This window comes from Chiloscyllium plagiosum, unplaced genomic scaffold (assembly GCF_037043375.1).
Source record: "Chiloscyllium plagiosum isolate Xiang-an unplaced genomic scaffold, Cpla_swu_hap1 HiC_scaffold_10, whole genome shotgun sequence".
Classification (NCBI taxonomy): domain Eukaryota; kingdom Metazoa; phylum Chordata; class Chondrichthyes; order Orectolobiformes; family Hemiscylliidae; genus Chiloscyllium; species Chiloscyllium plagiosum.
Genome location: NW_028270148.1, coordinates 5,424,005 through 5,447,114, shown reverse-complemented (window position 1 = coordinate 5,447,114; position 23,110 = coordinate 5,424,005). Strand labels below are relative to the sequence as shown.

At 43.5% G+C, this 23,110-nt stretch overlaps 1 pseudogene; it reads right to left on the bottom strand.

Annotated features, from left to right (window-relative positions):
• Window positions 1-23,110, bottom strand: part of LOC122552560 (immunoglobulin superfamily member 3-like) — a 201,646-nt pseudogene that overhangs the window by 88,896 nt on the left and 89,640 nt on the right.

Here is a 23,110-nt window from a genome sequence, read left to right as displayed (position 1 = left end):
TCTAATCCCAAATCAGAACAAAAGAATAAATCCTGCCAAGATCCCCTGATCTGCTATGGACCAGGCCAGACCCCCTCAAAACATTTGAAGGAAGTGGGCCAGACCCTAACGTTGCTCGTTTTTTTAAGCAGGTGTGACATGGATATTCCAGGACGGATGCAGTTGGTCAAGCCCAATTAGTTATAAACAAATCAGAATTTATTTACAAGTTTACCAAATAGAAACGCAAAAGAGAGCAGCATATAGAATAACTTAACTGATCCGACAATGCAATAAATTATCCAAATATTCGCAACAATCCCCATAAGGACCTCTTGGCATAAAAGATAAAATCAAACACAGGGTCTTACTGGAGAGAAGTCAGAGACAGTATCAGCATGGACCTGCTTCTTTAGGTCCAGCTGGTTTTACAACTGCCTGTCTGCTTTCAATGAATAGCCGGACTGCCAAAACCAAATCAAACCAGAGCGAGTTGAGCTGGGAGAACTGGCCACTCCCTTTTCATTGTACCAGAGTTTGTGTTTTAAATCATAAAGGCCTTTTGCCTGAGGCAGTATCTGTTAGCTGTAATCAAACTGGGCCTAAAACCCATCTAACGCAGACCTTTCGGAGTCTGTGTCCTTACGCTATCTGTGAGAAAAAGATCCAAAGACATCAAAACCTTGTTGAAGAAGCAGCATCGTCACATGATCATTCTGAGAGCTGGCTCTGAGGGAGATGGAACAGTGTCAAGGATTCTGCAGATGTAAATAAAGGGTAGCTTGGTGATGCAAAACAACTTCTGTGGAGTTACTTCATCCATTATGGTCACTGGGTCAAAATCCTGGAATTCCCTCCCGACAGCACATGAACTGCAGCAATTCAAGAAGGCAGCTCACCACCAGTAATAGCAACAATAATATTCACATTAATAATGGTGATAATAGTGATAATATTGGTGGGTGGTGATGATGATGATGGTATTAACAGAACATTTAGAAATGTCTCTTATGATCCAACAGAGTCAGCATGGTGTCACGAAGGATAAATAATGCTGGACAAATTGATTGGGATGCTTTGATGAGATGAGAAACAGGATAGATAATGGGGATCCAGTCGATAATGCACTTGAACTTACAAAATGCTTTATAGAATCCCTTCAGTGTGGAAACAGACCCTTCAATGCAACATGTCCATGATGAAACTCCCAAGAGTAACCCACCCAGACCCATTCCCTTATCCGAAATTCATCACTGACTAATATATCTAACCTACACAACCCTGAACACTCTAGACAATTTAATGTAGCCAATTCACCGAACATGCACATCTTTGGATTGTTGGAGGAAGCCAGAGCACCTGGAGGAAACCAACACAAACACGAGGAAAGTGTGTAAACTCCATGCAGACAGTGGCTCAAGGTTGGAATCGAATCTGGGTCCTTGGTGCTGTGAGGCAGCAGTGCAAACCACTGATCCACCGTGCTACCCCTCACCACTTTGATAAAGTACCACACATAAAGCTACTTAATACGAAGAGTTTAATGTTACAGGGAGTAAAGTCAGTGGATTTGCTGACTAAACAATAGCATAGAGTTGGGATAAATGTGGTATTTCCAGGTTGGCAATTCTCAAATTAACTGATTTATACTGAGGTTCCCTATTTCATAACAATTCAAAACCATCAACTTTCAACAGAAGAAAATGTTTTATCTAATTCGCACCCACCAGGACTCTGAATTCGAAAAACCAGACTTTCCGAGCAATATGTGCCTCTTTGAACTGAAAAACAATCCAATTCGTTCAACCTGTAAACACCATAATGGTTTCAATGTTTACTTTATCTGCTCATAAAATCTCTCCCAAAGCAAACAAATTCCCATTCACACTCCGAGAACTGTTTCTGTCAGATTGATTTCTTCTTAAAACAAAACATCCCTCCCGCCAAATTGTCATTGTAATCTTTCAATCCTCTTATACACACAAAGACCACAATCTAAATATCACTAGCTCAGAATCCAAACTCCATGCAAAATTATCTTAAAATTATACAGAAACCATACAGCTCACATCAGTGTTTTGACCCAACAGGGAGAGTGCAGTAGTATTCAAGCCCCAGTTAACCACAAGCCATACGAAGTCTGTCACGAATCAACACTGCAGCCAATTTGTCTATTTTCTGTCCTCCAATCCAAAGTAAACAAAAAGCAGGTTAATTAATGACCTCAAACACGACATTCAATATCAGCAAGACAGATTTTTGAAACAAGCAGAAAACGTGATCAACAACTGCATTTCTATTTGAGATTAAACTATATCCCATTAATCACAAATATACATTTATTCGCAGACAGCGTAACCTGGTTCTGCATAAATAGTTCATGCTGTTTGTTGAAAGAAAAGCTTGAAAGAAAGACCATCCCAGTGCAACAAGAAGTCAGAATGTGCTGACATCTCATAATTTCTTCAGTTTCATGTGAATTGTGCGAAATCAGTACTTTATTTTTACTACAGAACTTTACAAAATGTTTCCTGAACATTTCATGACTTTTTTTTCAATGAAATAGTATACTCCCAGCTTTGTCTGCTCCTGCAAACCTGTTAGAATTGATCTTTTAAATAAAATTGACTCTACTGCTCTCATTTCTCCACCCAATCTGAATATCCTCACATCTCTCTGCATTACATCTGATCTGTTATTGGCTGCCCCCTCTCCCCTAATAGGAGAAGTAAAAGAAAAAGCCCATCCTGAGCCAGGATGGGGACTGAAAGCAGACGCTCAGCAACATTCAACACAAAGCTCCATCTAATTTTGTTGCGAACTCCCAGAATATTATGGTACTCTTTCCCAGTCAGGTGGCTCAGATGGCTGGAGTATAATGTAAGTAGAATAATATCAACATCTCAGCTTCAATCCTAGTGTCAGCTGTGGGAGCTCATGGAGAGTGAGTGTCTCCGCTTTCCCTGTGCTCGATGTAAAATGGTTCCCTTTAACCTGGATCAAACCAGTTGTCACTCCAACGGAGAGAGATGTCACTTTGTGCTTTATGGTTCATTCCCAATCCCTGGGAGATTCCCCTGCAGATGTGGCACCTCACAGAGCAATCTCCCTGATTCTGCACATCCAGATCAATGACACTGACACTCTTGTAAGTTGAATGGAATTAATATCAATCAATCTCCAGGTTAAAGTTTCACATCTCCCACAAACTCCTCCATATTGTTACAAAAATATCCCCTTTCTCCCCACCCCCAACAACATTGAACCTGAGCTCAGCTTCCTCCCCACAGTGAATCCGTCGCGGAGATCACTCTCCATCACCTCCTCAATCTTCTTGATCACAAACTGATCTCCAATTCATGCATTGGCAAGAGGTTATAGATGGAGGTGATTGTCATGTAAAGACTACTTACTGTCTACAATGAGTTGGCTTCCACTTCCATAGATCCATTCCCAGACTGAGCAGTAATAGACCCCAGTGTCATTGGGCTGCACGTCTGTGATGTTCAGAATGAAGCTGTTATTGGAGGAGTCTCTGAAAGGCTGGAATCGCTTATTGAATTCTGGGCTCCATTGTGTGGATACATTTCCTGGATGTGTTAAAACCCACTCCATAATATGCTCTGGGGACAGCCGGTACCAGTGAACATCAGTGTGTGTCACAGTGGTGTTCCTCATGGTGCACTGCAACTGGGCAGTCTGACCCTCGGTGACACGACCCAGGCTTGGAGACTGGAGAAGGACTGGACCATTGGTACCTTAAAGATAAAGATAACAAAGCGTTTATTCCCACAAGACCAGATTCTCTGTACTGTCATATTGACAGGATCTGAAAGGGTGTTAAGAGTTTTCGGTGAAATATAGAGAACATGTTGTTATATTAATCCATGGAGCTGCATTTGTGACTGATTCATATCAAATAAAATCTGCCAACATAAGCAAAAATAATTAAATAAACAGAGTATGAAATAATATTTCTTAATTCTGTTGAAAATCTCATTGACATTTTGGACACGTCAATGTCTTCTGCAGCACAGTCAAAACCCACATTCACTTCCATCTGGAAGGGCAAGGGCAGCAGATACATGGGAACTCCACCCCCTGCAAGATCCCCTCCAAGTCACTCACCATTCTGACTTGAAAATATATCACTATTCATTCAGTGCCACTGGGTCAAAATGCTGGAATTCTCAACCTCAGAGCATTGTGGCTGTATGTGCAGGACATGGACTGCAGTGGGTCAGGAATGCAGCTCACCCCCAGCAATAGCAACAAAACTAATGATAGTGATAATGGTGATGGTGATGGTGATGATATCGGCAGAACATTTACAAATGTATAACATCAATCAGCAGAGTCAGCATGGCATCACAAAGGATAAGTAATGACAGACCATTTTACTGGAACTCTTTGATGGGTTAAGAAGCAGGTTAAACAAAGGGGATCCAGTTGATGTAATGTGTTTGGATTTCCAAATCGCTTTTGATAAGCACCACACATGAGGCTACTTCACAAGATGAGAGTCCTTGGTTTTGGAGGTAGTATGGACAGAAGATTGGTGAAATAAACAATGACAGAGAGTTGGGATAAAGTAGTTCATTTCACAGTGCCCACATATAATTTGTAGAGTGCCACAGGGCTCAGTGGGCCACAATTATTGACAATTGATATTAATGACTAGATGAGGAAAGTAAATTGACTGCAGCAAAGTTTGTGGATGGCACAAAAATAAATGGGAAGGCAAGTGGTGAGAATCACTCAAAGAGTCTACGCAGAGCTATAGACAGGTTCAGTGAGTGGGTACAATGTTGGCAGATGAAATGTATTGTGGGTAATACATTGTCTTGTACTTCAATAGGAAGAATATGATTTCTTTTCTTCATTCAAGATGTGAACATTGCGACAAAGCCAGCATTTATTACCCATCCATAATTGCTCAGATTGCAGTTAAGAATCGGCTCCTTTACTGTGAGTCTGGAGTCACATGTAGGTCAAACCAGTAAGGATGGCAGTAAATAATGTGGGTGTTCCCCATCAATCATTTCATGGTCATTATCAGATGTTTAATTCCACGTTTTTAAGGAATTAAAATTCCAACATTTTCCATGAAGGGATTTGAATATGGAGTCCCAGAACATGCTCTAGGTCTCTAGATTAATAATCTAATGATGATCCAACTTGGCTATTGCCTCCCATGAGGGGAAAGACTGCTTGGCAGCCCAGCACAGAGGGATTGGTAGGGTTGGAGAGTGTGTATGAATTACCGAGAGCTAGCGTCCAAGATCAGCAGGGAGTAAGGAGGGAAGATGGAATGTTGGCCTTGATTTTAAAGGGAATGGAGGATAAAACTAGGGAGACTTTGTTATAATGATACAAGGCACTAGTTAGACCAGAGCTGGAATAACGTGGGCTGTTGTGGACTCCTTATCTGAGGAAAAATACACCTACATTAGAGGCAGTCCAGAGAAGGTTCACACGATTGATCTTGGATGTGGAGGGATATTCTTATGAAGAGATGGTGAGATCGTCAGGCCTGTGCTCATCTGGGTTTAGGAGAATGTGAGAAGAACTTCGTGAGACAGATAAGATATTGAAGAGAAGATACAGAGAGTAGTTTCCCCTTGTGGGAGAGTCTCAGAATCAACGATATGTTCTCAGAATATCGGGTCGCACATTTTGAACAGAGATTAAAGGAATTTCTTCTCTCAGAAGTTTGTGAATCTGTGGAATTCTTTCCCACAGAGGGTTGTCATGGCTGAGTCATTAAGGATATTTAAGGCTGAGATGAACAAAGATTTAATTAGTAATAGAGTCAAGGGTCATGGGGAAAAGGCAGGAAAATGGGTTTGAGGATTATCAGATCAGCCATGATCCTATGGAATAATGGAGCAGGCTAGATGGGCCATATGACCTACTTCCATTCCTGTATTTTACTGTCTTATCTTATTACAATATCCATTCTCATGATCAGACAGACACTGCCCTCCTCAGAACCTGACCCTGAATCCTCACAATTGTTTCACTGCCATGTACACATCATCTCTCAGTTTTATTGACACTAGTAATCACCTGACTACTAACAACCCTGTGTACCCCTTTGTCCATTGGCTTCTCAGAGACCCAGGGTCCAGCTTCTCACACACACACACACACATACACACACATACTTCATATACCAGCTCCGAGACACCTTGTCTAAACCAATCATAAACATAGTATCATAGAATCAGTAAGTCCTACAGCACAGAGACAGATCCTTCAGTCCAAATGGTTCCATGCCAACCAAAATGTCCTTGCACACTGATACATTTCGATACCACTCACCCTCAATCTCCTACGTTCGAAAGGAAAAACTCCAAGCTTGTCGAACTTCTCCCGATCACTCTGTCCCTTGAGTCCTGACAATATCCTTGTAAATTTCTTCTGCACTCTTTCTAGTTTAATAACATCCTTCCTGAAGAAAGGTGACCAAAACTGAACACAATACACCAAGTGCGGCCTCACCAACATCCTGTACAACTGCAACAGAACTTCCCAACTTTGACATTCACTGCCTTGACTGATGAAGGCAAGTGGGCCAAAAGCCTTCTTCATTGCCCTGTCCGACTGTGAGTCAGCTTTCAGAGAACTGTGGACCTGAACTCCAAGGTCCCTCTATTCCACTACACTTCGTAAGGTCCTACCATTCATCATGAATCTCCAAACATGATTTGACTTCCACAAATGCAAGACCTCACACTTACCAATATTAAACTCAATTTACCATTTCTCAGCCCACTTGCCATCCGTCTCACAACGTGGAATATTGGCACATCCTTTTTCCCCAAATCAAGAAAGTGCTGGCAGCATGTTTCTCCCAAACAATCAACTTCATTAGCTTGATCCTCAACATTTCTCTTCCTCTCATTTATCCCTGGAACAAGACGCTTTCCATTGGTACCACCTCACACTGTATTCTCCCCTTCACTGCCCAACTTTCCATGATGTTATTCATATCTCAGTAAATCCCCTGGATCAATTGCATATTTCTCATCAATATCCTCTGACCATCCCCACAAATAATTCCCCATCACACACGTACGCCAACACCCACACTCTTTCATCCATGGTGGAATAAACGTAGACTCACTTCTGTGAAATGGCTTGGCTGGACGAAGGTCGCTGCTATACCCACAAATATAAAATGTCCAAAGGAGGTTTAAAGGATGTACTGGGATGAAAGAAGATGCAAAACACTGAGCTGATTCAGGAATTGAGGGGGATGGCTTATGAGGAGAGACTGAGTAGACTGGGATTATATTCATTGAATTTAGAAGAAGGAGGGGGAATCTTATAGAAACATAAAATTATGAAGAAAATAGATAGGATAGAAGTAGAGAGGATATTTCCATTGGCGGGTGAAACTAGGACAAGAGGGCATAACCTCAAAATAAGGGGGAGAAAATTTAGGATTAAATCAAGGAAGAACCTCTTCATGCAGAGGGTTGGGAATCTGTGGAATTCCCTGCCTAGTGGGAAGTTCCTTATTGAATGTTTTGAAAGCTAGATAGATAGATCTTTGAACCGAAAAGGAATTAATGGTTATGAATTGGGACTTATGGTAAGTGGTAGGCCTACTCATGCTCCTGGTTCTTATGTTCAAGAAACAGAACACTTCCAGGAACAGATTTCTGAAATCTATCCATCGTGTGTGGGAATGATGTGACTGAGCGATGGGTAAAGAAAATCCATCAGTAAGGGTTGATGTGACATCACAAACAAATTAAAGGCTTGCTGAAATTCTCCTGGAAGGCGAAGATAATTCAGAGGGAGGATTTGTGATGATGTCCCTCATTGTGGATCAGAAAGCAGACCTTGAATGGAATAAATTCAGTCAGCTCGTACTAAGGCAGGATTTGTATGGTAGATTAGTTAGTAAAGTGACATCACATGGGATCTGGGGGAGCTTGCAAATTAGACACAAACTTGGCTGGAAGGGAGGAGACAGAGAGTGGTGGTGGAGGGGTGCTTTTCAAACTGGAGGCCTATGTCCAGCATTGGTCCACATGGATCAGTGCCAGACCCATTGCATTTCATCATTTATATAAATGATTTGGTTGTGAATGTAGGAGGTATGGTTAGGAAGTTTGCAGATGACACCAAAATAAATGTTAGAGTGTACAGTTAAGAAGGTTATCTTAGAATCCAATGGGGCCTTGATCAGATGAGCAAATGGGCCAAGAATTAGCAGATGGGGTTCAATTTAGACAAATGTGAGGTGTTACATATTGGTAAGGCAAACCAGAGCAGGACCTATACACTTAATGGTGGTGATTGTAATGAGATCAGCCAGGTAGACCTCAAGAAATATGTGTTCCTTGATTGGAGCTGTTAATCTGGTCCAATCAGGAAGCCCTGGCTGACAGGTATAAACAGGAGTGTCAGGGGTTCTGTTCACTCTGAGACCTGGCTCTGAGGGAGCTGGATCTGTGTCATGTACTAAACATGTGTAGATAAAGGGGAACTTGGTGAGAGAAAACTATCCAGAAGGCCAAGTAGTAAATGTGATGCCTTGAGCCCCCTCCTGCAATCAGATTAATCCATCGGTGATGCTGCTGCTGGAACATCCACTCTAATTGTAAACTTTCTGGACACCCTTCTGGTCACTGCTGACAAGACCTGGCTGTGGGCACAGAGGGATATGACCCTGGCTAAACTAAAACAGCTGGTGTTGTTGGGGAGGTCAAAGGGGAATCACAATCTGAACCGAACCAGTTTCTGGACCAGTTGAGCCGTGATTATCTTAGAGGATGGCAGATTACTGTAGGGAGCAGGAGTGATTTGACTAAGCAAAGGTTTCCGCCAGATACTGGCTGATCTCCACCAGGGTCACTCAGGGGTGTCCAAAATGAAAATGTGGTGGAATGTAATGTCTGGTGGCCAGGATTGGATGCAGACACAGCCACATTGTTGAGCAGTGCCCAGAGTGCCAACAAGGACAATAATTACCGCTAGCAACTCCCTTGTATTCTTGGGAATGGTAAGGTGAATCCTGGACCTGGTTACACATTGACGATGTCAATCCTTTCATGGGCTCTGCATTTTCAATCAGTGTGAATACCCACTCAAAGTGATTGAACATTCACCGTGTTCATGTGTCAAGCATGGGGACAACGTGAGAAAAGTTTCACATGTCTTTTGCAATACAAGAACCCTCTGAGATGCTAGTCACTTATAACAAACCATGGGAGGGTGGGATGGGGTGTATGCATGTGTGTGAGCTCTGAAGATGGAAGGGGGGGTGCTGTTTCTCATCGTTCAATAGCCTTGGGGACATGTTTCAGGAAAAATGAAATATTTGGAAATTAAAGTGATGGACTCTGACCCAAAATGGTATTCATAATGCATCCACAAATGGTCCAGCAAACTCAAATTATATGTGCTTGGTTCGAAAGCAGTTATTCAAACACCTGTACCTGAGGTATACCGAAAGTGGGCATAAGAAAACCACTTTTCATTCCCGTTGTCTGAAATCAAGAGGAAAGGCAAAATTCCTGACATTGAATTATTTGAAATTAAATGCCAAGTGAACTAATGCTACTCTTGCAAGCGTGTGTGGTTTGATCAACCTAATCTGGTGTAGGGGGACATAGTCTAAAGAATTTCTAACATGGGAACATTTGGATAATTCAAAACCACAGTGATAATTTGTGCTCAAGTTAAAGAGAATGTTTCCAAAAGAGCTTGAAAGCTTTGAGGGTGGCATGGTGGTTCAGTGGTTAGCACTACTACCCCAGAACACCAGGGACCCAGATTCTGTTCCAGCTTTGGGTGACTGTCTGTGTGGAGTTTGCACGTTCTCCCCTTGTCTGCGTGGGATTCCTCTAGACACTCCAGTTTTCTCCCACAATCCAAAGATGTGCAGGTCATGTAAATTGGCCCATAGTGTTAGGTATATTAGTCATGGGTAAATGTTGGGTAGGGGAATGGGTCTGGGTGCGTTAGTCTTCAGAGGGTCGGTGTGGACTTGTTGGACCAAAAGGCCTGTTTATGTACTGTAGGAAATCTAATCTCATCATAAATGCTTTGAAGCTTTCATAGAATACTGATGCAACTCACTTAGAATCTCAGGACCATTGCATGGGTGAGAGGCATGGTTGACACTAGGTCAAATTTTTTTTGTTCATTTGTGGGAGGTGACCATCACTGGCTGGCCAGCATTTATTGCCCATCCTTAGTTGCCCTTGAGAAGGTGGGGGTGAGCTGCCTTCTTGAACTGCTGCAGTCAACTGCTGTCGGTTGACCCACAATGCCATTATGGAGGGAATTCCAACATTTTGGCCCAAGCGACACTAAGGGAACAGTGATATATTTCGAAGTCAGAATGGTGAGTGTCTTGGAGGGAAAATTGTAGATGGTGATATTCCCATACTCTGCTGCCCTTGTCCTTCTGGATGGAAATGGTCCTGGATTAGGAAGATGCTGTCTGAGGATCTTTAATGAATTTCCGCAGTGCATCTTGTAGATAGTACACACTGCTGTTACTGAGTGTCGATATTGGAGGGAATAGATGGTTGTGGATGTAGTGCCAATCAAGTGGGTGCTGTATCCTGGATGGTGACAAGTTTCTTGAGTTTTGTTGGTATTGCATTCATTCAGGCAAGTGGGGAGTATTCCATCACACTCCTGACTTACATCTTGCAGTGATATACAGGCTTTGAGGAGTCAGGAGATGAGTTACTCGCCGCAGCACCCTAGCTTCTGACCTGCTCTTGTAGCCACTGTGTTTATATGGTGAGTCCAGTTGAGTTTCTGGTCAATGATCATTCCCAGGATGTTGAGAGTGGGGGATTCAATGATGGTAACACCATTGAATGTCAAGGAGGTGGTGGTTATATTGTCTCTTATTCACGATGGTCATAGTCTGGCAATTGTGTGGCACATAGGTTATTTGCCACTTGTTAGCCCAAGTCTGGATCTTGAGGCATTTGAACATGGACAGTATCTGAGGAGTTGTGAATGGTGCTGAACATTGTGCAATCATCAGTGAACATACCCACTTCTGAACTTACGATAGAGGGAGAGTCATTGATGAAGCAAACTGGTAGCAATACAAGAACCCTCTGAGATGCTAGTCACTTATAACAAACCATGGGAGGGTGGGGTGGGGAGCAATGTGATGGAGGAGGATTTCCTGAAATGTATGAGGAATAGTTTCCTCAAACAAAATGTCGAGGAACTAACTAGAGAGCAAGCCATTGTAGACTGGATGTTGTGTAATGCGATAAAATTGATTAGCAACATTGTGGTGTGAGATCCTTGAGGGAAGAGTGACCATAACATGACATAATTCTTTATTAAGGTAGAGAGTGACATAATTAAATCTGAAACTAGAGCCCTGAACTTAAAGAAAGTTAACTTTGATGACATGAGACATACATTACCAAGGATAAGCTGGCCAAGGATACTTATTGGGCTGATGGTGGATAGGTAATGGCAGACAATAAAGATTACGTGGATGAATTTCAACAATTGTATACCCCTGCCAGGTATAAGAGTAAAACAGAGAAGGTGATTCCAGGGCTAACACGGGAAATCACGAACTGTGTTAAGTCCAAAGGTGAGATATATAACTTCACCAGATAAAGCAGTAAACCTGAAGACTGGCAGAAATTTAAAATTCGGCAGAGGAGGACAAAGGTTTTAATTTGGAAAGGGAAAATAGAATATGAAGGTAAGCCTGCGGCAGACATAATTTCTGACTGTAAAAGCTTCTATAGATATGTGAACAGCAAAAGACTGGTGAGAGAAATGTAGATCCCTTATTGTGAGAATCAGGTGAATTCAAAATGAGCAACAAAAAGATGGTGGACAAGTTAAACAAATATAAAAACAGAGGTTATTGGAAAAACTCAGCAGGTCTGGCAACATCTGAGCAGAGAATTGGGTCTGGTGATCCTTTCTCAGAACAGTTCTCACTGGACCTGAGCCTAAACTTTGATTTCTCTGCACAGATGCTGCCGGACCTGCTGAGCTTTTCCAGCAACTTCTGTTTTTGTTTCTGATTTGCAGCAGCTGGAGTTCTTTTTGTTTTTCTTTCTCAGTTGATCAAATACTTTGAACCTTCCTTCAGGAAATGCTAAGAGACAGAGGGTCAAGAATGAAGGAGGAACTGAAGGAAATCCTTATTAGTCAGGAAATGGTGTTGGGAAATTGATGGAATTAAAACTTGATAGGTCCCTAGGGCCTGATGCTTTGGATCCCAGAGTACTTAAGCAAGTGACCCTAAAAATAACAGATGCATTGTTGAAGAGTTCCAATAGAATGGACAGTAGCTAGTGTAATGTAATTTTACCTGGACCATCTCTGACTTCTCCCTCCCCTTCCTGGACCTCTCCTTTTCCATTAATGACGACTGATTTGACACCGACATTTTTTACAAACCCAACAACTCCCACAGCTACCTGGATTACATCTCTTCCCACCCTACCTCTTGCAAAAATGCCATCCCGTATTCCCAATTCCTCCGCCTCTGCCAGATCTGCTCCCAGAAGGGCCAGTTCCACCACAGAACACACCAGATGACCTCCTTCTTTAGAGACCTCAATTTCCCTTCCTATGTGGTTAAAGATGCCCTCCAATGCATCTCGTCCACATCCCGCACCTCCACCCTCAGACCTCACCCCTCCAACCGTAACAAGGACAGAACGCTTCTGGTGCACACCTTCCACCCTACCAACCTTCGCATAAACCAAATCATCCGCCAACATTTCCGCCACCTCCAAACAGACCCCTCCACCATCAAAGTTTTACCTGCACATCCACCAATATCATTTATTGTATCAGTTGCTCCCGATGCGGTCTCCTCTACATTGGGGAGACTGTGCACCTCCTAGCAGAGCGCTTTAGGGAACATCTCCAGGACACCCGCACCAATCAACCACACCGCCCTGTGGTCCAACATTTCAGCTCCCCCTCCCACTCTACTGAGGACATGGAGATCCTGGGTCTCCTTCACCGCCGCTCCCTCACCACCAGACTCCTGGAGGAAGAATGCCTCATCTTCCGCCTCGGAACACTTCAACCCCAGGACATTAATGTGGACTTCAACAGCTTCCTCATTTCCCCTTCCCCCACCTCACCCCAGTTCCAAACTTTCAGCTCAGCACTGCCCCCATGACTTGTCCTGACTTGTCCTACTTGCCTATCTTCTTTTCCACCTATCCAGTCCACCCTGCCCCCACAACCTATCACCTTCATCCCCTCCCCCACTCACCTATTGTACTCTATGCTACTTTCTCCACCCCCCACCCCCCTCCCTCTCACTTATCTCTCCACCCTTGAGGCTCTCTGTCTGTATTTCTGATGAAGAGCTTTTGCCCGAAACGCCGATTTCACTGATCCTTGGATGCTGCCTGAACTGCTGTGCTCTTCCAGCACGACTAATCCAGAATCTGGTTTCCAGCATCTGCAGTCATTGTTTTTACCTAGTAGCTAATGTAACCCCATTCTTTAAAAAAGGAGGGAGAGAGAAAATGGGGAATTGTAGGCAGATTAGCCTGACATTAGTGGTGGGGAAAATGCTGGTGTTAGTCATTAATCATATAATAACTAGGCATTTGGGAAGTGGTTACAAAATCGGTCTGAGTCAGCATGGACTCATTAAAGGGAAATCATGCTTGACAAATCTTCTGCACTTTTTATTGAGGATGTGACCAATGGAGTGGATAAGGGTGAAGCAGTAAATGTTGTGTGTCTGGACTGTCAAACGATTCCGAAAAGATTCCAGACATGAGATTAGTCAGGAAAATTAAAGCCCATAGTATCGGAGGTAATGTATTTATATGGATAGTGAACTGATTGGCAGACAAGAAGCAGCGAATTGGAAGAAGCAGGTCCTTTTCTGAGTGGCATGCAGTGATGAGTGGGCTATGGCAAGGTTCAGTGTTGGGATGCCAACTGTTCTCGATATACATTAACGATTTGAACAAAGGAACTGAATGCAATATCTCCGATTTTGCAGACGACGCTAAGCTGGGTGGCAGGGTGTGCTGTGAGGAGAATGCTAAGAGTTGACAGGGTAATTTGGACAGACTGACTGAGTGGGCAAATACTTGGCAAATGTAATATAATGTGGGTACATGTGAGGCTATCCACACTGGTCCCAAAAACAGGAAGGCTGATTATTAACTGAATGATGGCAGTTTAGGAAAAGGTGAGGCGCAATGAGACCTGGGTGTCATGGTGGAACAATCGCTGAAGGTTGTCATGCAGATGCAGCAGGCAGTGAGGAAAGCTAATGGCGTGCTGGCCTTCATAGTGAGAGGACTGGAGTATCGGAGTAAGGATGTCTTGCTGCAGTTATACAGGGTTTTGCTGAGGCCATGCCCTGAGTATTGTGTGCAGTTTTGTTCTCCTAGTCTGAGGAAGGACATTGTTGCTATTGAGGGAGTCCAGTGAAGGTTCATTGGATGGATTCCTGGGATGGCAGGACTGACATATGAGGAAAGACTGGATCGATTAGGATGTACTCGCTGGAATTTAGATTAATGAGGGGGATCTCATCGAAACATACAAATTCCTGATGGGGCTGGACAGACTAGATGCAGGAAGAATATTCCCAATATTGGGGAATTTCAGAGCTAGGGGTCACAGTCTTAGAATAAGGGGTAAACCATTCAGAACAAAGATGAGGAAGCATTTCTTCACTAAGACTTGTGAACCCGTGGAATTCACTTCCACAGGAAGCTCTTGGGGACAGGTATATTCAAGAGGGAGCTGGATGTGGCCCCTTCAGCTAAAGGGAACAAAAGGTCTGGAGATAAAGCCTGAATGGGATACTGAGATTGTATGATCAGCTACAATCGTTTTGAATAGTAGTGCAGGCTCAAGGGGCTGAATGGCCTACTCCTCCTCCGATTTTAAATGTTTCAGTAAGTTTGCAGCGGACACAAAATTGATGGAGTTGTGGATAGTGAGGAATGTTGTCAAAGGTTACAGTGGGATTTTGATTGGTTGGGATGTTGGGTGGAGAAATGGCAAGTGTGAGGTGATACATTTTGGGAGGTCAAATGCAAGAAGAAAGAATAAATAAATGGCAAGACTCGTAGGAGTATTGATATCCAAAATAATCTTGGGATGCAAGTTCATAGCTCCCTGAAAGTGGCAACACAAGTGGATAAGATGGTAAAGAAGGCAGATGGCATGCTTGGCTGCATTGGATGGTGCATTGAGGATGAAATTTGGCATGTCAATTTCCAGCTGTATAGCACTTTAGTTCAGCCATATTTGGGGTATTGTGTGACGTTCTAGTCACCACACTATTGGAAAGATGAGGAGACATTGGAGAGTGTGCAAAAGAGGAGTCTATAAGGAGAGGGTGGTCAAACTTGGATTGTTTTCATGAGAGAATCAGTGGCTGAGGGACAACCTTGTTGAAGTTTATAAAACTATGAGAGGCATGGTTACGATGGATAGTGAGAGTGTTTTTCTCAGGGTGTAAATGTCAAATACAAGGGGACGTAGGTTTAAGGTGAAAGGGGTAAAATCTTTCAAGAAGATGTTGGAGTGAAGTTGATGACGCAGAAGGTGGTAGGTGCCTGGACTGCACTGCCAGGGGAGGTGATAGAAATAGATTCAACAGCAGCACTTAAGAGGCATTGAGACAGACACATTTACAGGGAGGGAATAGAGAGATATGCACCATGGGTGGGCAGATGGGATTCATTTAGAATGGAATCATGATTGGCAGAGACTTGATGGGCTGAAGGGCCTGTTGCTGTGCTGGACTGTCCCATGTCCTATGTTGTTGAGAGCAGGATGCTGCACCAACTCCTCCATCATTTCCCCTCCCCCTACCACCCCCCCCCCCACCCAATGCCCACCAGCACTCCGATGCCCCACCCTCCCCTACCCCTACCACCACTAATGAGACTGAAACACTGGACACTAATACCCTGTTTGTCAGCTGATCCTAGTGAACCATCCCCCATTATCAGGGATGGACACTTTATTTATCTCAGTCAGTAATATTTCATATCGAGAAAACTATTTCTCAACAAACTCAGCAAAATATCAGAAATTTGATCCAAATCACTGACTGCCTGTAAAAGGGAAAATGTGAGCATGGAGCCCCTCACATCATCAATGCTCCTTTCCAGGCCAACCAGCAGCACCACACAGAGTCCCTCTGTCCCCACAATCCAGACCAACCATCCAACTGCCTCTTGCCTCTTGCAAAGGGGAGCCAACTCCTGTCCACTCCCTGTTCCAGATCCTGGAATCCAGATTCACTCTCTGCCCCAACACTGAGACTCCACTGATCAGCATCACAACTGGGTGTGACTGTGCATCTCACTGTCTCTACATGCACCTACTATCTCAGCTCAGTAAAAACAATGACTGCAGGTATTGGAAACCAGATACTGGATTAGTGGTGCTGGAAAAGCACAGCAGCCCAGGCAGCATCCGAGGAGCAGTAAAATCGACGTTTCGGGCAAACGCCCTTCATTAGGAAAGGCTTTTGTCCAAAACATCGATTTTACTGTTCCTTGGATGCTGCCTGAACTGCTGTGCTATTCCAGCACCACTAATCCAGAATACTATCTTGGCTCTCCAATCCTTTGAGAAACATTGAGTCCACTTTCTGTTGGAAGGTCTCAGACACACATTGCAGCTCCTGGCGCTGCTCTCTCTGTGTCCCCCTCTGACTGTTCTGTTCATCAGCTTCCTCCCAGCACCAGTGGTTTCTCCTCCAGACTCTGATTATCTCTGTACTGTCCCCAGGGCCCCATTCCTGAGCACCTCATTATCATCATTTCACCCTCAGAAACCTGCTCAACATTTCCATCTCCCCCATCACTGCACAGTCCCTCCACCTCCTCCAAATTTCCCAAGACTGTTTCCACTCTCTCCAAATGTCTGTCTAACATGAGGACACCATGAAGTTGAAACATCATCTTCAGCTCAGCAAACAGCCACACTCTACTAACCCACACAGATATCTCCTGAGGCTAAAACCAGAGAGGGGCAATTTTGGGAAATTACTGAATCTGAGCTCAGCTTCCTCTCCATAGTGAATCCATTCCTGGGTTCACTCTAAAACAGTTCCTTAAACATCTTGATTAGAAACTTATCTTCAATTCATCCATTGGGCAAGAGGTTATTGCTGGAGAAATTGTCATGTAAATGTTACTTACTGTTTAGAAAGAGCAGGCTTCCACTCCCATAGATCCCTCCCTGCACTGAGCAGTAATAGACCCCAGTGTCATTGGGCTGTACGTTTGTGATGGTCAGAAGGGCGCTGTTCCTTGAGGGGTCTCTGGAAAACCAGATTCGATTAGTGAGCTCTGGGCACCATTGTGTAGGATTCTTTTTTTCACATATGGATAACAGCTTCACGTGACTCCCTGGTTCTTGTCTGTACCAGTGAATATCAGTATGTGTCACTGTGGCGTTCCTCATGATGCACTCTAACTGGGCAGTGTGACCCTCAGTGACACGTTCCACTATCAGAGACTGGAGAGGGACTGGACCAGATGCACCTTTAGGGGAAAAACATCAAGAATGTAAGAATCATTTCTCCAGGTTACAATGTCCTGCCAGTTGTTCAAAGGGAACAAGCTCTGTATTAAATACGGATCTGGTTAAAGATTAAATCAGTGAAGCTGGAGCAGATCAAACCAACCATGTTTATTTAATTAAATAACTTTCATAATTTTGGTGTAAATATTTAAAGAAGAGCGACAGGGTCAGTGTGTACAGCGATGTTGCCTGAAAAAAGGGCAGCTCCTGATAACAGCTCCCAGCCTCAGGCTCTCCCCATCCCCTGTCCTGATCCCCTGTACCACCCCCTCCCACACCACCTGCCCCCACCAGAGGCTCCAAGTTCCTCACATTTCCCAGTCTCTTCTCCCTGACCCCAGTCCTATCTGGTGACCCACTTATTGGTCAGAAACTGCAGCATCTTCTGGAAATATCCCTCATTCCCTCCCCATCCTTCTCACTGCTTTCCTTGGAATGATCACCTTTCCCTGAGTCTGACTCCTTACAATCCTCCCACTGCCATGTACACTGTTCCCTGAGTATTCACTGGGACTGGGTATGCCTGTTACTGAGGATTCCTAATTACTAACCGATCCTGTGTCGCCATGTGCCCAAGAACTGCTCCCAGAACTAGAACCCAGTTTCTCAGATACATGTATCTTGCAACAGCTTCCAAAATGCCTGCCCCACACAATTCCACCATCCCTCTCTGGCCCAGGATGAATTTGTTATCATTTAAGAATAGAATGGCCCCCTGGTTGGATGAGCCATTTCAATCAAATCTCTTTTCAGCTTTTCCTTCTCCAAGGGGAACAGTCCCAATCACTTTGATTGGTGTTATTATGGTTCCAGTTGATGTTAGTATTGGACAAGTTTGATTCCAGACTGAAATCTGGTTTGGATTCTTTTTTGTATAAAACTAGTGGGTGTTTCACTGAAAAAGAAACACACAATGCAGCAGACTTGGTTTCAACAGGAGGAAACGTTTTTTTGTGATTTTCATGAAGTGTTTTTTTTGTGTAAGTAGAACTGAAAAAGTATATAATGAACCACGCTATATACATAAAACACTATTTTAAAGACTGAGAAACACACAATAAAATACAATACTTTACAGATCCCAATAGGACCTCTTTGCATAACACAGACATTAGAGAGAGTACCCTTCTCTATCAAACCTATACGGGTTGACAAAACTCCAAGAACTGTCTCTGTCAGATATTTTTGTTAAAAGAAATCATAACTTCAGAAATATTGATAGTTTGATCTTTAAATCCCACCATTGATGTAAATCTACTTTACACCATTTCAAAATCCAAATTCAAAACTAAATAATATCAAAATCACAGAGAAACCACACATCTCACATGACAGCATTTGGAATCTAATGTGGGGAATGCACTCGTAATTGAGTCCCAATTAACCAAGAGCCGTACTAAATGCGTTACTGAATCAACAATACAGCCAATTTGTCTCTCTTCTGTATTCTGATCCAAAGTTTAAAAGCAAAGCAGTTTAATTAATGATCTCAAAAATTATTTATTTGTTATGATCAAGACTGATGATTTAACAAGCAGAAAGTATGAAGAGTTTTACGACACAGTGATGAACCCCTCTGTTAATTAAACTAAATTCCCAGAAAAGTTCATCTTAATCTGTTAAAATATGAGTGACAGAAAACTCCCAAATTCCAGTATTCAAAGAAAATAAAATCAATATATTCTTTAATCTAAAAGTGAACATTAAATCGTAACTATTCACAACTCTCTGCTCCCCTTTCTCTTAACTGCTTATTTTCTGCCTCCAACTCTGTATCAATATTCTGTTCCAATAAGACACTTATTAAAATTACATCAACTTAATTTCAAAATCATACAGCCACTGTCATTGTTGGTATCTGTCTTCTTTTTTTTTAGATTAGATTACTTACAGTGTGGAAACAGGCCCTTCGGCCCAACAAGTCCACACCGACCCGCCGAAGCGCAACCCACCCATACCCCTACATTTACCCCTTACCTAACACTACGGGCAATTTAGCATGGCAAATTCACCTGACCTGCACATCTTTGGACTGTGGGAGGAAACCGGAGCACCCGGAGGAAACCCACGCAGACACGGGGAGAACGTGCAAACTCCACACAGTCAGTCGCCTGAGGCGGGAATTGAACCCGGGTCTCTGACGCTGCGAGGCAGCAGTGCTAACCACTGTACCACGGTGCCGCCCACACGGCTAAAGATCTACCTGAGTCACCTTCTTTCTTTTTACTACAAATATGTTTCATATGAAAAGGTAACTTTGATAGAGAGTGTTTCCAAACTTCTTTGCTCTCTCTCAATGGCAGTTGCTCTGTCTCTAATTTTCAAAATGTCTGCATTTTTATATCCCTAATATCAGATCATTTCATTGGTTCGATGTTGGCAAAACAATAAATTCAAACTCGATTTGGTTTTAGAATTCTGCGGCATAGTTTAAACTGATAGATTAAATTTGAATTGTTGTCAAAACAGCAACCAACTCAGGTATCCATTTCACAGCTAAATGTTACATATTTACAATGCTCCAGTAGACTGTGAGATTGCCATCTAGTCACATCACACAGGTGCTCGTGAGGTGTCAGTTCAGAACATCATTCACTCTCTCTTAAGGTTACAGTGTATGCCTTCAACTTCATAACATTAGCAACTACATTTCTAGCTGGGATAAAACCATATCCCATTAATCTCAAACATACACTCATTTACAGACAATCAACACAGCTCTGCAGAATTGGTTCATTCTGTTTTTAAATAAAGCTAAAAGAGCAACCATGCTGGAGGTCTAGGAACTCACATCAGGTGGTAGAATGTGCTGGCTTCTCAGAGTTCCTTCAATTTATTGTCAATGAGGATGATTCCTGGAAGTTATATATTGATGGGAGATCTTCTGACCATATTTCAAATTCTGATGGGAAATAGTTTGAAATCCTGACATTGAAAACATTGTATTTTTCCTTGTCTTTTACTGACTGAGAGGAAGAAATCGTGTAGCTGATCCTGCTTAAAGATTTCTTTTCTTTTTATCAGAACTAATGGATTTTTATTTTCACTGTTTTCAGTCAGTTTGACAATTTTGCTTCGCTGCTCTCCTTTTGATCTGTGAAGACACATAGTTACCTGAACCCAGAAACTGTTACTGAGCTGTATTTAAATACAGTCAGTCCAGCAACTTAATGATAAAACCCACTTCTTACCAGTTCTTAATATCATTGATTCATTCAAAATTAATTTGAATTTTGCAAACCACAGCAGATTTTGATTTTTCTTATCCAAGTGATCATGTGGTAAATTATCTTTATGTGTCCGGCAGTCGTTCAGTTGCCTTTGTATCCACTGGCTGTCCATTCCCTGCAGGTAGCTCTCTGACCTGTGAACCAGCTGTGTCATTAGATAAAAGAGGTGGAGGGGTGGCATTGCTAATCAGGGAGAGTATCACCGCTGCACTCTCCCTGGGTAGCTGGGTAACAGTTAGAGGTGGGAAGGGGAGGAAGCAAGCAGTGCAGGGATTCCCTGTGGTCGTTCCCCTAAACAATAAGTATACCGCTTTGGATACTGTTGGGGGGGACGGCCTAGCAGGGGTAAGCTGCAGTGACCGGGTCTGTGGCACAGGGTCTGGCTCTGAGACTCAGAATGTAAAGGGGGAGAGGTGGAGAGCGCTAGTTATAGGAGACTCTCTAGTTAGAGGGATGGACAGGCGGTTCTGTGGACATGGGCGAGACTCTCGGATGGTTTGTTGCCTCCCGGGTGCCAGGGTCCGAGACGTCTCGGACCGTGTCTTCAGAATCCTTAAGGGGGAGGGTGTGCAGCCAGAAGTCGTGGTGCACGTTGGCACCAACGACATAGATAGGAAGAGGGGTGGGGAGGTCATTCAAGAGCTCAGGGAGTTAGGCTGGAAGCTAAAAGCTAGGACAGACAGAGTCGTCATCTCTGGGTTGTTGCCAGTGCCACGTGACAGTGAGGCAAGGAATAGGGAGAGAGTGCAGTTGAACACATGGCTGCAAGGATGGTGTAGGAGGGAGGGCTTCAGGTATTTGGACAATTGGACTGCATTCTGGGGAAGGTGGGACCTGTACAAGCAGGACGGGTTGCACCTGAACCAGAAGGGCACCAATATCCTGGCGGGGTAGGTTTACTAGCACTCTTCGGGGGGGTTTAAACTAATTTGGCAGGGGATGGGATCCGGACTTATAGTCCAGCAAGTAGGCTAGCTGTTTGTCTAGATGTCCAAGAATGTAGGGAGGCTGTGAAGAAGGTAGCACTGACAGGGAATACTTGCGGATACAGAGATGGGTTCAAGTGCGTATACTTCAACGCAAGGAGTATCAGAAATAAGGTGGGTGAACTTAAGACATGGATCGATACCTGGGACTACAATGTTGCAGCCATTCTTCTATCCAAACGTGAATAGAAGAGGGACAGGAATGGTTGTTAGAGGTTCCTGGTTACAGATTTTCAGTAAGATTAGGGAGGGTGGTAAAAAAATGAGAGGGGTTGGCGTTGCTAATTAGAAATGGTAAAACGGCTGCAGAAAGGCAGTTCAAGGGGGATTTGCCTTTGAACGTAGTATGGGCTGAAGTCAGAAATAGGAAAGGTGCAGTCACCTTGTTGGGTGTTTACTATAGGCCCCCCAATAGCAGCAGAGATGTGGAGAAACAGATTGGGAAACAGATTTTGGAAAGGTGTAGAAACCACAGGGTAGTAGTCATGGGCGATTTCAACTTCCCAAATATTGATTGGAAGCTCTTTAGATCAAGTAGATTGGATGGGGCAGTGTTTGCGCAGTGTGTCCAGGAAGCTTTTCTAACTCACTATGTAGATTGTCCGACCAGAGGGGAGGCCATATTGGATTTGGTACTCGGTAATGAACCGAGACAAGTGATGGGCTTGTTAGTGGGTGAACATTTTGGTGATGGTGACCACAATTCTGTGACTTTCACCTTGGTTATGGAAAGAGATAGATGCGTGCAACAGGGTAGGTTTTACAATTGGGGGAAGGGTAATTACGATGCTGTAAGACAGGATCTGAGGAGCATAAGTTGGGAGCATAGGCTGTCGGGGAAGGATGTCGTGGAAATGTGGAACTTTTTCAAGGAACAGATACGACGTGTCCTTGATATGTATGTACCTGTCAAGCAGGAAAGAAATGGTCATGTCAGGGAACCTTGGTTGACGAGGGAGGTTGACTGTCTTGTAAAGAGGAAGAAGGAGGTTTACATAAGGTTGAGGAAACAGGGTTCAGACAGAGCAGTGGAGGGATACAGGATAGCCAGAAGGGACCTGAAGAAAGGGATTAGGAGAGCTAAGAGAGGGCATGAAAAATCTTTGGCGGATAGGATCAAGGATAACCCAAAGGCATTTTATGCGTATGTGAGAAACATGAGAATGACGAGAATGAGGGTAGGTCCGATCAAGGACAGTAGTGGGATACTGTGTATTGAGTCGGAAGAGATAGGAGAGGTCTTGAATGAGTACTTTTCTTCAGTATTTACGAACGAGAGGGACCATATTGTTGAAGAGGAGAGTGTGAAACGGACTGGTAAGCTAGAGGAGATACTTGTTAGGAAGGAAGATG